This window comes from Eumetopias jubatus, unplaced genomic scaffold (genome assembly GCF_037043125.1).
Source record: "Eumetopias jubatus isolate StellerSeaLion01/CBP00866 unplaced genomic scaffold, mEumJub1_p1.0 scaffold_6, whole genome shotgun sequence".
NCBI classification, from domain to species: domain Eukaryota; kingdom Metazoa; phylum Chordata; class Mammalia; order Carnivora; family Otariidae; genus Eumetopias; species Eumetopias jubatus.
Window position 1 is genome coordinate 1,292,801 of NW_028274812.1, and position 15,565 is coordinate 1,308,365.

The window sequence follows — 15,565 nt, forward strand, 5'->3', positions numbered from 1 at the left end:
ACAGACTATGAGGCTTACAAACAAGGGGAAAAGCACACAGTGGTTTGCTGGTTCCAGAACCGGAGAGAGTGTACCGGGCTTTACAAGCCACCATTATAAATATCGTCAAGGATTTATAGGGAAGAAGGAGAGCACAGTGGAGGATGAGATAAGAGGACAGAGAAAGGCAAGTTAGAAAAAGGAACCAAATGGAAATTCAACATCACAAAATTACGGTATCTGAATTAAAAATATAACTGGACAGGCTCAACAGCAGAAGGTGGAATGCTGAGGAAAGATGAGTAAACTTGAACAGAGATCTCTAGATAGGAACTCTCTAAACTGAAGCCCAGAAAACACAGATGGACAGAAGCTGGCTTATGTGACATATCAGGAGGTCTGAACATGTGCTCAGAACCTCAGCAGGAGAGAAGAGGGAAATGAGCAGAGTCATTTCAAGAAAAAATGGGTGAGCTCTCCCAAATATGATGAAAAACAACCTATACATATAAGACACTCAACAAACCCAAGTGGAAGATATGCAAAGAAATGTACACCTATGCACTTCATGAATTGTGCAAGATAAAAGAGTAGAAAATCGTACAGATAACCAGAGGAAAAGCCCTTACCTACATGAGACCAGTGGTGAGCAGGGCGAGTGAGAGAAAAGGTCTCTAAGGATCTATTATCAGTGGAATTATCCTTCGACAATGAAGGGGGAAAATGGTAACACAGAACGCATTACCAAGGAATTACTCCTCAAGAATGAAGGGACATAAAACATTTTCAGATAATGTGAGCTGAGATAATTTGTTGCCAGCAGACTTGTACTGTAAGAAATGGTAAAGAGATTCCTCCAAGGTAAAGAATGATTACAAATAGGTAGAATTCTGGATCTTTCTAAAGAAACTGGTAAATGTGTGCATACATAGAAAAGATTTTTTTTCTCTTTCTTAACTTTTTAAAAAGTAAATTGACTTTACATTATAAACTACAAAGTTGTATTGTGGGGTTTATTTCATATATGCTCTAGAAGTGTATGGAAATCCTAGTAAACATTATCCTGAAAGTTTTAAATATTAATTCAAAATTGTTGTGGAAACTTAAGATACATAGTGCAGTCCTAGAGCACTGTCTAGGAAATAACTCAGGCACAACCTGTTAAACATCCGATAGAGGAAACACAAGGGGTACTTATCATTACTCAACAAAACCAAAAGGAAACAAAGACTGAATAAAGACAGCAGCTATGAAGAAAATAGGGAAGACAGGAGATTTCACCAAGAGAAATGTCAGCATAAATTGCTTAAAACATTCAAATTAAAAGACAGAGATGATCAGAATGATCAGAATGGACTAAAAGAAGCAAGACCCATAGTCATGAGGCTGTTCCTAGAAATAACTGTCTTTGTAATGGGTTTTAATATTTTCACACTGTAAATCTCCATTAATAATTTTTATGAGCAGTCCATTAGTAAAAAGATTTTATAGACTTTCTTCTTTTTAAGTTATGTTTTTTAAATTTTTCTATTTTTTAATGCTTTATCATTTTTTTTGCTATGTAAAACTTTTTATTAGTCAACTCTAAAAAGATAAATTGGTCAGCAAGCATTTAAGTGCCTATTTTATAACTTTTTAAAAAATTTTTCATTATGTTATGTTAGCCACCATACAGTACATCGTTAGTTTTTGATGTATTGTTTCATGATTCATTGTTTTCATATAATACTCAGTGCTCCATGCAGTACACGCCCTTCTTAATATCCATCACTGGCCCAACCCATCCCCCCACTCCCACCCCAAAACCCTCAGTTTGTTTCCCAGAGTTCATAGTCTCTCCTGGTTCATCTCCCCCTCTGACCCCCCCCCTTCATTTTTCCCTTCCTTCTCCTAATGTCCTCCATGTTATTCTTTATGTTCCACAAATAAGTGAAACCATATGATAATTGGCTTTCTCTGCTTGACTTATTTCACTTAGCATCATCTCCTCCGGTCCCATCCATGTTGATGTAAAAGTTGGGTATTCATCCTTTCTGATGGCTGAGTGATCTTCCCTTGTATATATGGACCACATCTTCTTTACCCAATCATCTGTTGAAGGGCATCTCGGCTCTTTCCACAGTTTGGCTCTTGCCGACATTGCTGCTATGAACATTGGGTGCATATGGCCCTTCTTTTCACTACATCTGTGTCTTTGGGGTAAATACCCAGGAGTGCAATTGCTGGGTCATAGGGTAGCTCTATTTTTAATTTTTTGAGGTACCTCCACACTGTTTTCCAAAGTGGCTGCACCAACTTGCATTCCCACCAACAGTGTAAGAGGGTTCCCCTTTCTCCACAACCTCTCCAACATTTGTTGTTTCTTTCCCTGTCCATTTTTGCCATTCTAACTGGTGTAAGGTGGTATCTCAATGTGGTTTTGATTTGAATTTCCCTGATGGCTAATGATGATGAACACTTTTTTCATGTGTCTGTTAGCCATTTGTATGTCTTCTTTGGAGAAGTGTCTGTTCATGCCTTCTGTCCATTTTTTGACTGATTATTTGTTTTTTGAATGTTGAGTTTGAGAAGTTCTTTATAGATCTTGGATACCAGCCCTTTATCTGTAGTGTCATTTGCAAATATCTTCTCCCATTCTGTGGGTTGCCTCCTTATTTTGTTGACTGTTTCCTTTGCTGTGCAGAAGCTTTTTATCTTGATGAAGTCCCAAAAGTTCATTTTCACTTTTGTTTCCCTTGCCTTTGGAGATGTGTCTTGAAACAAGTTGCTGTGGCCGATGTCAAAGAGGTTACTGCTTATGGTCTCCTCTGGGATTTTGATGGATTCCTGTCTCATATTGAGGTCTTTCATCCATTTAGAGTTCATCTTTGGTGTTAGAGAATGATCGAGTTTCATTCTTCTGTGTATAGCTGTCCAACTTTCCCAGCACCATTTATACTTATGTGGAAAGAAACTGAAGAAGACACAAAAAGATGGAAAAATATTCCATCTTCATGGAGCAGAAGAATAAACATTGTTAAAATGTCTATGCTGCCCAGAGCAATCTATACTTTCAGTGCCATCCCGATCAAAATACCAATGGCATTTTTCAAAGTGCTGGAACAAACAATCCTAAAATTTGTATGAAACCAGAAAGGACCCTGAATTGCCAAGGAAATGTTGAAAAAGAAAATCAAAGCTGGGGGCATCACAATTCCAGACTTCAAGCTATATTACAAAGCTGTGATCACCAAGACAGCATGGTACTGGCACACAGAAACAGACACATAGACCAATGGAACAGAATAGAGAGCCCAGAAATGGACCCTCATCTCAATGGTCAACTAATCTTCGGCAAAGCAGGAAAAAATACCCAATGGAAAAAAGAGAGTCTCTCCATTAATAATTTTTTGTGTGTGTCTTTTTCTAAAAGAGTAACATGGACGTCACAGAGAGTGAGTGTATCTGAAAGTCGGGGTTAGTTGCCTGGAATAATTAATTGATAATTCAGAGAACTCAATCTTCTGGGATCAGTCCATGAACTCATACATAATAAATACTTGAAAGGGATGAAGACCTTCATTTCGACAAAGTTTCACCTGGCGAGATCCTCCATGGAGACAGGAGACTGCCGCCTCACTCAGCTAGGAGAGCAGGGTGGGCAAGTGCAGGCTTCAGGGGTCACTCAGCCTGTGCTCTTTCTATTTTGTCCCTTTCTTGTACTGGGAAAACTATTCCCATTTTCCCCCAGGGTGATTTCTTTCTTTCTTCTTTCTTTCTTTTTTTTTTTTTTTGTTCCAAGAAGTTGATGCAACCAAATATGAAGGCTGAGTTACAGCTAGGCCGTGGTCTATTCTTGTCTTCATTTAACGGTGTGTCTATGTTAAAGAGCCTGCTAGATTACTGCGCACAGCCAAAGCTCCTCTTAAGTTTCATTAGCACTTTGGGGAGGGATTAGGGAAGAGACAGTGTCAGGGCCTGAATGTCTGTGTCCCCCCAGATTCGTATGTTGAAGTTCTAATCCCCTGCACTGTGATATTTGGAGGCGGGGCCTTGGGGATGTCATTCGGGTCAGATGAGGCCATGAGCGGCAGCCTGCAAGGGTGACCAGTGCCTTACAAGAAGAGAATGTGAAGGTGTGGGAGAAGGTGGTCATCTGTACCCAGGAAGTAGCCTCGTTGGACGCCACGTCTGCTGTGGCCTGGGGCTTTGACCCCAGCCTCCAGACTGTGGGAGACGGACATCTGCCGTCTCAGGCCCCAACTGTTACAGCAACAGACAGACGAAGACAGACAGCTAGACTCTAGATCAGCCTCATTTAAGATGACTCATCATCATTTCTAATATGCAAAGTGATTTGCACTCATTTTAAAATTTGAAAATCTTACAGAAAAAAATCGAAATCACCGACATGTCATCACATTGATGTGTGTGTTACACTTATATCACACTGGATACATAGTTCTATATAGTTTTTAAGTAAAGTATGTCACGAATATTTACCATTTAATTTTTATTCAAAACATAATTTATAAGCCTTTATATGTGGACACATAATGATTCAATTACATCCTTCCTATTCTTGGACATTGTCTTACTTCTACCCGTTCTAACCCCATTATTTACCTAACTATAAGCATCGTTATATTTAAAATGTGAATATCTCTTGGATGATTGTATTATTTATAATTTTAATATTTTTATTTTATATTATTGCACATGCACAATGCATATATGTGCAGTTTTAAAGTAAGAGTATCCGTGTACTCACGACACAACCTAAGATAGAGCACATTCTCAGGACTTAGGAGACTCCCCGTCTTCATCTTCCCAAATGTGTCCACTTTGCTCCAATCTCTCTGCCACCCAGGTTAAAGCTATCCTAAATTTTACATTCTTTCCTCTTTTTAAGTGGTTTTGCTACATATATGCTTCCTAAATTACTCACCGTTTAGCTTTCTTGGATTTTGACCAACAAATGAATGAAGACACTGTACGTATTCTTCTAGAACTTTCTCACTCATTTGGTTTTGAGAACCCACGAAGATGTTAAGTATACCCACCGTCTAGAAACGTGCACACATGTTTCCTGTCCCACTTTATGACTCCTCTTGTTGACATACCATCTGTTCTTGGGCATCTGGAATATTCCCTCTGTCTGCCCTTGTCGACCCCGCCACCTAGCACAGTCTTGATAGTGACTTCCTGAGGACAAAACAAGAGCTCTTCTCAGGCTTTTGAAATTTTTTTTCAAGGTGAAGTTTGACCCATTGGTAGATCATCAGATCAATGTAACTGATGGTGAAAATATCCTTTTATTGAAGAAATGGAATTCAACGGAAAAGAAGGGGAAGGAAGAAAGAGAAGGGGAGGGGGCAGAGGGAAGGAGGAAAGAATACCAGACAGCACACAAAGGGAAACAGTGTTCTCGTGAACCTGGTGTGGGATCGCTGCGTTCTGATTTATGATATTAAATGGATTTCTGTGCCTTGTGATAACAAACGGCTGAAAGCTGCAGCCTGAGAGCATGGGCTCTGGAGCGAGGTCGCAGCATCTCCAAAGGTCATGCAAGTGCTTGGCCTTGTCGAAACACACATGGGGTCGCTGCCTGATTGTCAGATTTCACAGGTAAGGGTCGGGTGAGAGCTCGCTCTGTCTGAATCTTCAGCTGCTATTTCAAAACCATAACAACCGAGCACTCTACAGCAATAACTGTTTTTCACTGGCTTCCTGTAACCTGTATGGGCGGGCCCCCCTCTCTGGGTCTGTTTCTCCACCTGCCGTAAGCAAAGCCTGCCACCTCAGGGTTCCTACAGCCTCTGTCTCAAGTGTCGTGAATGTAAAGTACTTTCAGAAGACCTAAGGGATGGGTAGAATGTGAGCGGCTGGAGGGAAGGCACTGTTGTCTCATAGTGAATCCACAACTGTGGGGACAGCCCCGAGCACACAGTAGGACTGCAGGTCACCTGAGTGCTTCTCACCCAGTAAACGTCTGCTGTGTAAATGTAAGGTCTTCCCCCGGCAGTGGGGATGGGACCAGGCAAGCCCATGCTTATCCTTGGTCTGACTTGGTGTTAAAGGCTTACAAAACATGTTGGTTCTCTGTATCGAACACTTCCTGAATGCAGCGTGCGTCGCCAAGCATAAGCACCTTGCAGTTTCTCATTACCATTTGAACTATTGGGGGACATATAAAATACAGATTTTCCACCAACTGCCAGATTGTTTTGGATTTCACAGTGAACACTTGGCTCAGATGTAGAAGAGTGGGTAAATCTAGAAACACATTTACAAATGCACTTTTCAGAAGAATCTTTACTCAAAGAGCAGGGGAATGCTAGCTGACTCGCTCAAGCGTCTGCAAGATCAAACTGCTGCTCCTACAAGGGAGTGTGCAGAGGTGTCCTCGCATCAGTCACCCCTCCAGGGCCCTGGTCCTGCAATGACAAGTTTGCTGTTGGCTCTCAATGATGAGCAGTACCTTGTAATGTACACTCATTCCAAATGATCCCCTCAAGTACACTCGAAAAGTACAAAACCGTCCAACCCTTCTCACAGCAATCTCGGGGGGCTTATTTGACAATGCGCAGTATTTGTCTCAAGCCCATGCTCACTGTGCACTCTCTGTGTCATCTTGAGGGCACCACTGAGTTGACTCGAGAACATTCCACCCATGAGGGTCGGAGCCTCGTGGAGAGCTCAATCCTTCCGGAAGATATGAGGGTGGCGATATTCCATTCTCCAGGGCTAGTGCTCATCCAGATGGCAAGTTTTCCTCAAAGTAATCCAAAATGACACGTCCAATTCCCTATCCCAACTTTTGAGTTTTTCCAGGGAAAAATGTGGTTTTGCCCAACTTTCAGCAAGTTAAAGTTTTAGTGCTCTTGCTTTGCTAGTACATCTGAAAACATATGGACATTTTTGGCAAAAAAGAAAAAAAAGAGAAAAAGCCACTTCTGATTCATTTGGCTAAAGCACGAATTTTTCCGAATACAGTAAAAACTCTTTTACGAAATACTTTCTTCTACCATAGATTCCATTCGACCACAGAGCAAACCTTTTCTCTGGGTGCACAAAGTTTCTGCTCACCCTGTCCCGGGATCTGTTCCTCTGACAGGAGGTGTCCATCTCCCACTGCCTAGAAGGAACCTCTGACCTTTCCCAAGAAGGGCCCTGCCCTGTCCTCCCCGGGGGGGCAGATGCACAGGAGTGGGGCTGCTCAGGATGGATCAGGAGAGATGTCTGCCGCCCAAAGGGCTGTTCAGGAGAGCCTGAGGGGTGGCAAGTGTGTAGGAAGGAGGTGTGAGCTTCCAACCCAAAGTGTCCTGTGTCGAACTGGACGGTGTTTATGGGGCACTGTAACCAGGGGACGCCTATGAAAGAATAGGGTGACAGGTGGTGAGCAGCAAGCGAGGCTGTTCCCGTTTTGGGTCTGCTGAAACTGGGCAGGCCTCCACAGGATCCAGGGAGAAGCATGTGGTCTCTAGAACGATGGTTTGAATCAAAACGCTAAAGCATATCAGAAGTGAAGCATGTTAATCCCACAAGGACCTTACGGAGACCCAGAGCTGCAAACACCAGCCTCTCGGCCATGAAGACCTGCTGAAGTCTCCGCACCCAACTGGTCCTGGTCCGTGGACGCCTCTGCGTCTGGCTAAGTCAACCCGTTTCTCCAGTCTCCCTGAGCCTTGGTTACACAGTCCCTCTGTGTTCTCACCGACAGAGCCGAGAATCAAAGAGCTCACGTCACTTTGGGTTAAAAATGGGGAGACAGAGAGACAGATGCTCCAAAGACGAGTGGCTCCTTAGGACCAGGCATCAGCTGTAAACTGGGGACCTGTAGGCATTTCCTCTGGTGGGTCAGAAGCAGGGCGATTAGCGTCAGGACGTGTGGCTCCGGGCCAAGCTCATGGACCCACCCCACAGCACAGAGACTGCACCTTAGGGACGCGTGGAGCTGGAACAGTGTGGCCGGCCTCTCTGTGCACTCTGTCTCCTCAGGTGGCCTGTTCCCCTCCGTCCCTCCTCAGGTGGCCTGCTGGAGCAGGGGGCTGGCCAGCCACTACTCTGGGATCTTCTCCTCTCCTCCCGGTTCAGCCTGAGGAGTCTTCACTGCCCTCCCCTCTCCAGCCCAGGCCAGGCCGTGGAAGCCTGACCTTGGGGGGTGGGGTGGCAGAGCAGGTGAGCTTCCTGGACAGACCCTTTGAGTGGGGCTCTCCTCCCGCAGGGCTCCAGCAGTGACCCTCCAGGAATACACAGCAGGCCGTGGTGCTCAGACCTGTCCCGGAAGGTAGAGCTCTCCACCTCAATTCTATCAGCTGACAAAGATGAATGCCAGCGCTCCAGCCCCTGGACGCCTCCCCCCTCACGACAAAGCCACCCTCCAGGCTGCAGGTGTCCTCACCTCCCAGGCACCACCGGCCACACAGCGTGCTGCAACCCTCACAGTGGCCACCAGTCAGCTCCAGGTCCCGCTCACAGCCGGCTTCCGTGGGGGACCAGCCAGCTGGCCGGCCAGGCTCCCTGACTTACGCACAGACCTGGGGTGGAGCCCGCAGCATAGGGTCCGCTGGGCGCCCCGCGGACAGCCTCCCGGCCAGAGCACATCTTGCAAGCAGCCCACGGCAAGGTGAGGAGCAGCAGGGTGGACAGATGGAGCCCCAGGGGCGAGGGGACATCAAGGTACCAGGGGTGGGGACAGCTCCGTGCTGGCCATCGGAACACAGCCCAGAGCGGGCCATGGCCAAGGAGGGCCCAGCTAGCCCAGGGGAAGGGGATCAGGCCAGGTGGCTTCACTGGCATATTCTACAACACACTTAGGGAAGAACGCCACCTTTCCACAAACCCTTCCGGAAACCTGAGAGGAAGCAGGACTCCCCAGTTCATCCCGTGACGCCAGTGTCGGTCTGCCACCAAAACCACTACAAGGAAAAAACTTACAGACCGACACTCCTCAACCAAATACATGCAAAAGATCTGAATTTCAACAAAGTGTAAAAGAACACAATCATGATAAAATAGGGGTTAGTCCAGGAATAGAAGTTTCTTTTAATACCTATCAAAACAATTCACCTTAGAAACAAAGAGAATGGGACAAATGGAATAAAACAAATAATCTCAATAGATGCAGAGAAAGCATTTGAAAGTATCTAACATTTATTCTAATGAACACTCTCAGCAAACTAGGGAGAAAAGCACGTCCTCCCTTGTGGAGGGACACTTCCGTAGAACCCACAGCTGACACAATCCCTAAGGACGAGAGGCTGACGCCGTCCCCGAGGTTCAGAACAGTGTCGAGGACAACTCCTTTCTTGACTGTACCAAACGTCCCAGCAGCTGCTCAGATAGGAAGAGAGGTGAATGGCATCCAGAATGGAAAGGAAAAAATAAAACTATCTTTATTTACAAATAAGATGATTATTTCTGCAGATGTCCTATGGCATTCACAGAAATGCACCTATGATACATGAGTATTAAAAAGGTGAAGGACGTAAAATGAATACATAAAAAATTATGTGTTAGCGATGGACAGCCAGAAACTGAAATCGAACACACAGTGTACTTTATAACAACATTGCAGGGATGAAATACTCAGGGATACGTCTGTGAACAGATGTGCAAGATCTGTATGCTTGCTGAGGGAATTAACAAATAAATGAAAAGCCCTGGCACATTAATGATACTGAAGATGCAATATTGTTAAATTCTTCCCAAATTAATCTATAGGGTAAAATCAATGCAATTTAATTCAAAATCCTGGAAGGTTTTTTTTTTTTTGGTAGAAATTGAAAATTTATTTTTTGGAAATGCAAAGTATCTAAATCAGCCAAATAGCTTTAAAGAAGGCCAACATAAATGGAAGATTTACCCTGCTTAATTTCAAGGCGTGCTATAAAGATCTGGTAAACAAATAGTGTGATGTTGTCACAGGGTAAATATAATACACACATTCCAGGAATAGCCCCCATATATGCTGTCTACAGATTGTTTAAGAAAGATGCAAAGATAAGGTAGTGAAGGAAAACTAACGTGGCTGGAACAATTTCTCTTCTGCAAAAATTAATTTGTATCCATGTCTCGCACTATGCCAAAAAAAAAAAACCTCAAAATAGATTGTAGCCATAACGTAAAATACAAAGTTATAGAAGTTCTAGTAAAAAATCAATGGAGAAAATCTTTGTGACCTTGAGTTAGGTAAAGCTATCTAAAATCTGAGAGCAAACGCAGGATCCGTAAAAGACAAGAGTTCAGTTCGGTAAGTCGGGTGTAATCCAAATGAAGGACGTGCTTGTCAAGACAGGACTATGAGTGACAACAGACACCATAGACAGGGAGAGAACATTGCAGATCACACCTCTGAGCAAAGGCTTTACGTTCAATCAATAAGGACTCCCAGTCATTAATAAGAAATCAAACAACCAAATACAAAATGGACAAAAGAATTGAACAGATGTGTCACCAAAGAAGATCAATGGGTGGGAACCAAACACGCAAAGAGACGATCGAGGTGGTCAGCCTCGGGGACGTGGGGCTCACAGCTGCCATGAGGAGTCCTGCAGGTCTGCCGACTGGCTGCCCCACAAAGACCGACCGTGCCGGGTGTTGGGGAGGCCAGGTGGACGGACGCTGCCCCCAAGCCCGCCTGCCCCGGGAGAGCGGTCTTCAGCATGACAAGCAGGCCCTGCCGGAACACCCAGAATGGGGCAAGAGACACCACTCTACAGGGAGCCACGATTTACAGAGAGGGGGCACTCTGCTGTGCCCTCCATTTGAGGAGTGGGACTGCTCCTGTTAAGCAAGGAAAACACCATCCCTCGTTTTCAAACTAACTTCTCAGCTACGTGCCCGAATGCATCGCATTGCAACAGTCGAGCGTGAGGAATTTCCCTAAGTTGTGGGCTTCAGAAACCGTGGAACGGCTGACTTCAGGGGGTGGAGAGATGAAAGAGCTTCTCCATTAAGTGCTACATGAGAGGCTGGAGTTCACATTAGCGGCTCGCTATGCCAAAACGAGATTTAATTATGACTTTGGGTCCTCCGCATGAGATGGAAACCATGTGTGCTTGTGGTTTCTGGTTGAAGTTGCAGGTAAGAAATTTAAAATCTCCTATTTGTAAGTTGCCTCTCTCTCCAAGAGAAGCAGCCCGGGGAGGGACTTCAAGTGTCCTACGTGGAGGGTCCACAGCAAGCCAGGCCTAGCCTAGGAATTCACCGTACTAATTAGTCATCATAACAAGCCTGCAAGTCGACCTCAAGCCACTTGTCCAAGATTCAAGAGTGAATCTGAAGATTAAACCAATATTTTCTGATGTGCGTCAGAACATTCTCCACACTCCTGTGGTTCTATATTTAGACTGCGTGGAAGAAGTCTGGGAAATGCATTAACCCATTTGGAGGCAAATTTGGTGCCTTCTCATTTGTTCTAGAGGGTCAGGAAACAACCACAAGACGTGGAATTTCAGGGTGGGGGGAGCTCCAGGAAACACATAGCCTCAACTTAACCCTTTCACCCTCACTTTAATCTCCCTACTGGTGAGTATTTCTATATACTTTGTGTCCCCAGTAAAACTGTAATTCTTATGACATGCATGGGTTTAAACATTTTGTCTCCTAAAGTAAAATCTGGTTCCCATGTGTATACTTAGTGAATATTATCGTGTACCCTCTCCAAGATGCTCTGCAGCCAGAATTTATGTCCTTTTATGTGTGATCAGGAATTGATTGTCCTAGTAAGTGTCTTCTCTTTTTCACCATGAAATGAAGGATAAATTAGTGTCTCTCCATCCCGTGTTACTTCTCTGTTAGGCAATTTCACTTCCAGCACTTGGGCTTTTCAAAGAGATTTTATTTATGGACAGATTCTTTTCAAATGCTGTGTATTATTCTTTCTGATAATAGTAACTTGAAACTTTTCTTAACAAAGTATTTCAAAGGTTTCATGAATTCAGTCAGAAACATGCTAAGGGCAAATACAAAGTTTGGAAAGACTTTTTTAAAAATCAGTCCAATAAAGACAAATGAACTATGTATGATATGGGCTATAAACGGGGGTCAACCTTGAGAACACGATGCTAAGTGAGAGAAGCCAAATACAAAGACCATGGATTATAAGATGACATTTGTATGAAATGTTCAGAGTAGACAGATCTGCGGAGACACAGAGTAGATTAGTGGTTGTAGAGGCTAAAGGGGAGGGCTCTGGCGGGGAGTGGAGTGAGTGCTCATGGGCACTGGCTCGTTAAGAATAAAAATGTTCCAAAGTTACATTGTGGTTGTGGTTGTACAACACTGAGCGGATGCAAAAAACATTGACTTGGATGGCATATGCATTATATCTCAATACCGCTATTAAAATATTGATGTGTGTGGTATGTGTATTGTATCTCAATACTGCTATTAGATATTCAGTTACCAAAAAAGACATTACTCCATGTAATTTCAATATTTTCGGATCTACTGAAAGTTCCTAAATGAGATCTAATAAGCAAGGTCTATTCAATACATTTCCATTGAATTTGAATTTTACATTAATTTGAGTTAAATCTCTGAAGTCTTTTCAATTTTTATCAGGTCTTCAAAAGGTATGAATTCTAGTTCTTCAACTTATTGTGTGCCCTTGAGCAAGTTATATAAACTTCCAAGCCTTGTATTCTTCATTTGCAAAAGAAAACTAGTGCCTCTACCACCTCCCCCACCACACACATATGCTGACGCACACACACTCACAAGACCAACACATGGACCTTTCAGGGAAAGGCTTTACAGAAAGACAGAAAAGAGAAATATACTGCTTTTGCATATAACACACAGTGAATGTGAGACATGGACACACATGTATGCCATGAGAAGTAATCGATAAAAGAAAAGAATAAAAAATGTATAACGTAGCTTCTTAAGAAACTCTGGGCCTTCAGGTTTCTCCAGGGATGGTCAGAGCACCCAGAACCTCACATCCCTTGCTCTCTATAGAGATGGGATCTTAGAAGAAGCAAAATAATAATGGAAGGAATAAAAATAAAAAGAGATCCAACCCATGCCATGAAGATCACCTGAATTAATGGTTTTGTGAGAATTAGGTGTTGATTATCAACTTCACACAAAATGACAAGCTGTTGATCAAGCAAAGCTGAATTTATCAGATTTACTGCAATAAGGAGAAATACCTCTTGGCAGTGTCTTAGTCTGCGGTGTCAGAAGTAGAAAGACAGTATCAATTTAAGTTATTGGGGTTGGACAGTTTGTGATGTGATAATTTAGGGTTGGTGACACAGTGAAGCAAGAGTTTTGAGGGGTCTTCATGTGAACACTGCTATTTGACAAATGAGCGCCTTGCTCATGCTAGCGACATATTGTCCTGACAAGGAGACTTTTGTTACGAGCAAATTGTTTCTCTTGATAAATTCTCTTGATAAACAGGGATTTCTGCAAACAATCACTAATGTTACACTAAAATATCACTGCATGGTTGAGCACAGTTACCTTGAAAACCTACAGATTCATTAGCAGACACCAAAAGAGTCTGGATAGCAACCAAATGAAGTGAGAATAAACCTGAGTTGTTTAGATTGTATGAATCAACTAAACTATGAGAATGTTTAAACCAGAAAGTAGACTCCTAACAAGAAGTGACTGGGGATGAGAAAGGCATATTACGGTTAAGAACATTGCAGGCATCATAGTTGAGAGGTAACTAGGGTCCGTTAACAATACAGAACCTTACAGAAACAAAAAGGAATGAAAACCCACATAAAAATAGAGATTAAAAGCATGCAGATTAAAACACGACAATCTCTAGATCTGCCTTTTGGAAAATATTCAATGGGTCTTGGTTGGAAACTATTTACTTCTTGCAAATTTATTCTTCATCTGCAGGTCTTGGGGGTGAGTTGTCTTCTCCCAAAAATCATCTGATCCAACCTTTGTTGTAAAATTTCCTGTTGGGAACGTGGCCCAGGTGATTCAGGACCAAACGCCGTGGCTCTTCATCTGGGAGACAAACACCAAGGGTCTAGGCTCGGGAGTCTAATTGCTCTGCTCACGGTCATTGGCAACTGACAGAGTTGTTTCCAGCTTGGGTTCCAGTCCTGTTCTTTTCTTTTCCCTTGTTCAAAAAGACAAGATCTCCAAGTTCTAGTTAGTAGAAGCTTCTTGGGAGCATATGGAGGAAAGGCAGACGGTATCCATCCGCTAGGAGACTGGTTATAACACACAGGAACTGTTTGAAGGATCTTGCTTTGTCTTCCTGAAGGAAGGTCGAGTTGAAAATTGGGAGGAGAAACCTTACATAATAGGGAAACCTGGACGAGCTGCTACGGTGGGGGCTTATGGCTGCTGGAGGGTCATGGGCCTAAACATGCTCTGACGAGGAGACTGAAGAACACCAAACGTTCAGGTGGTGTGAACTCTGCAGTGCCAGTGGGCATCTCTACCCCAGGAGGGTGGTCTGTCCGCGCGGAAGGTTGCCTTCAGAGCTTTGTAAGGACAATCCAGCAACGGTGGGGAGATTGGTTTGCTCTGCACGTAGCGAACCAACATGATCACATTTAATGATGCTTTTTCCTTCTCTACTGCTCAGTCCACAGATCTCTGACAAGTGAAAGTTCCAATCAGTTCCGAGAACAATCAAACAATGACCCGGGCATGGTCAAAACTCGCAATCCAAATCTACGTAACCTGGGAAGGAGCCCTGAGGCCCGGCCCCTGTGCGTTTCCCATTTTCTCAGTTTTGCTACTAATCTACTCTCGACCGATACACGGGTTGCAGCATTGCGCTCCGCAAGTTTAGTAAAATGTCCTCACCCGCGCTGCCTGGGTGGCCCCCCGAGGCAGGTAATAGGTCGTTTCGCGGCTCTGCAGGGTTTCGCTCGAGATCCTCGGGCGCCCCCAAGCGGCTGACCTGGCAGCCCCTCAGGTTGTCCTGGCCTAATTTGCCGCCAGGTTCTTCTCACCATCCCTTCCAGAGTCCTGGAGCCAACGTTCCGAGCTGTGTTATCATTTGTAATACAGTTAGATTAGTTTGTCAGAGTCTGCTTTCCATCTTGGCTCCCTTCAAATCCTTGCTGAGTTTTTTTTAACTTTGCATGCAATAAATTTTACTCTTGCATTTCTACGGCATTTGACAAATAGGTCGTCATATAGCCACCACCCAGCACCACAGGGACGGATGCCACCACTCCAAGCATTTCCCTGCTTGGCCGGTCTGTACTTAACTCCTTCCCAAGCCCCGAGAAACCACTGATCTCCTTTCCATCCCTGTATTTTTGCCCCTTCCAGAATGGCATATAAATGGAAAAGTACAATATGTTGTCCTGGGGTCTGGCTTCCTTCACTCACCGAAACGGAGTTGACACTCAGCCAGGCTCCTTGTGAATTCTTTTCAGTGTGTTGTTCTACTGTGCGAATAGACCACAGCTTGTTTATCCACTCTCTGCTAGAGGACAGCTTGGCTGTTTCCAAGTTGATAGAAAGGTTTACAAACCGCTTTTGGTGGGAATGTAAGTTGTCCATGCACTTAGGTGAAGACGTAGCTCAGGGATTTCAGGGTCGTGTGGTAAGTGTATGTTTACCATCACAGCAAACAGTGAGCTGTCATCCAAGGTGGCACTTC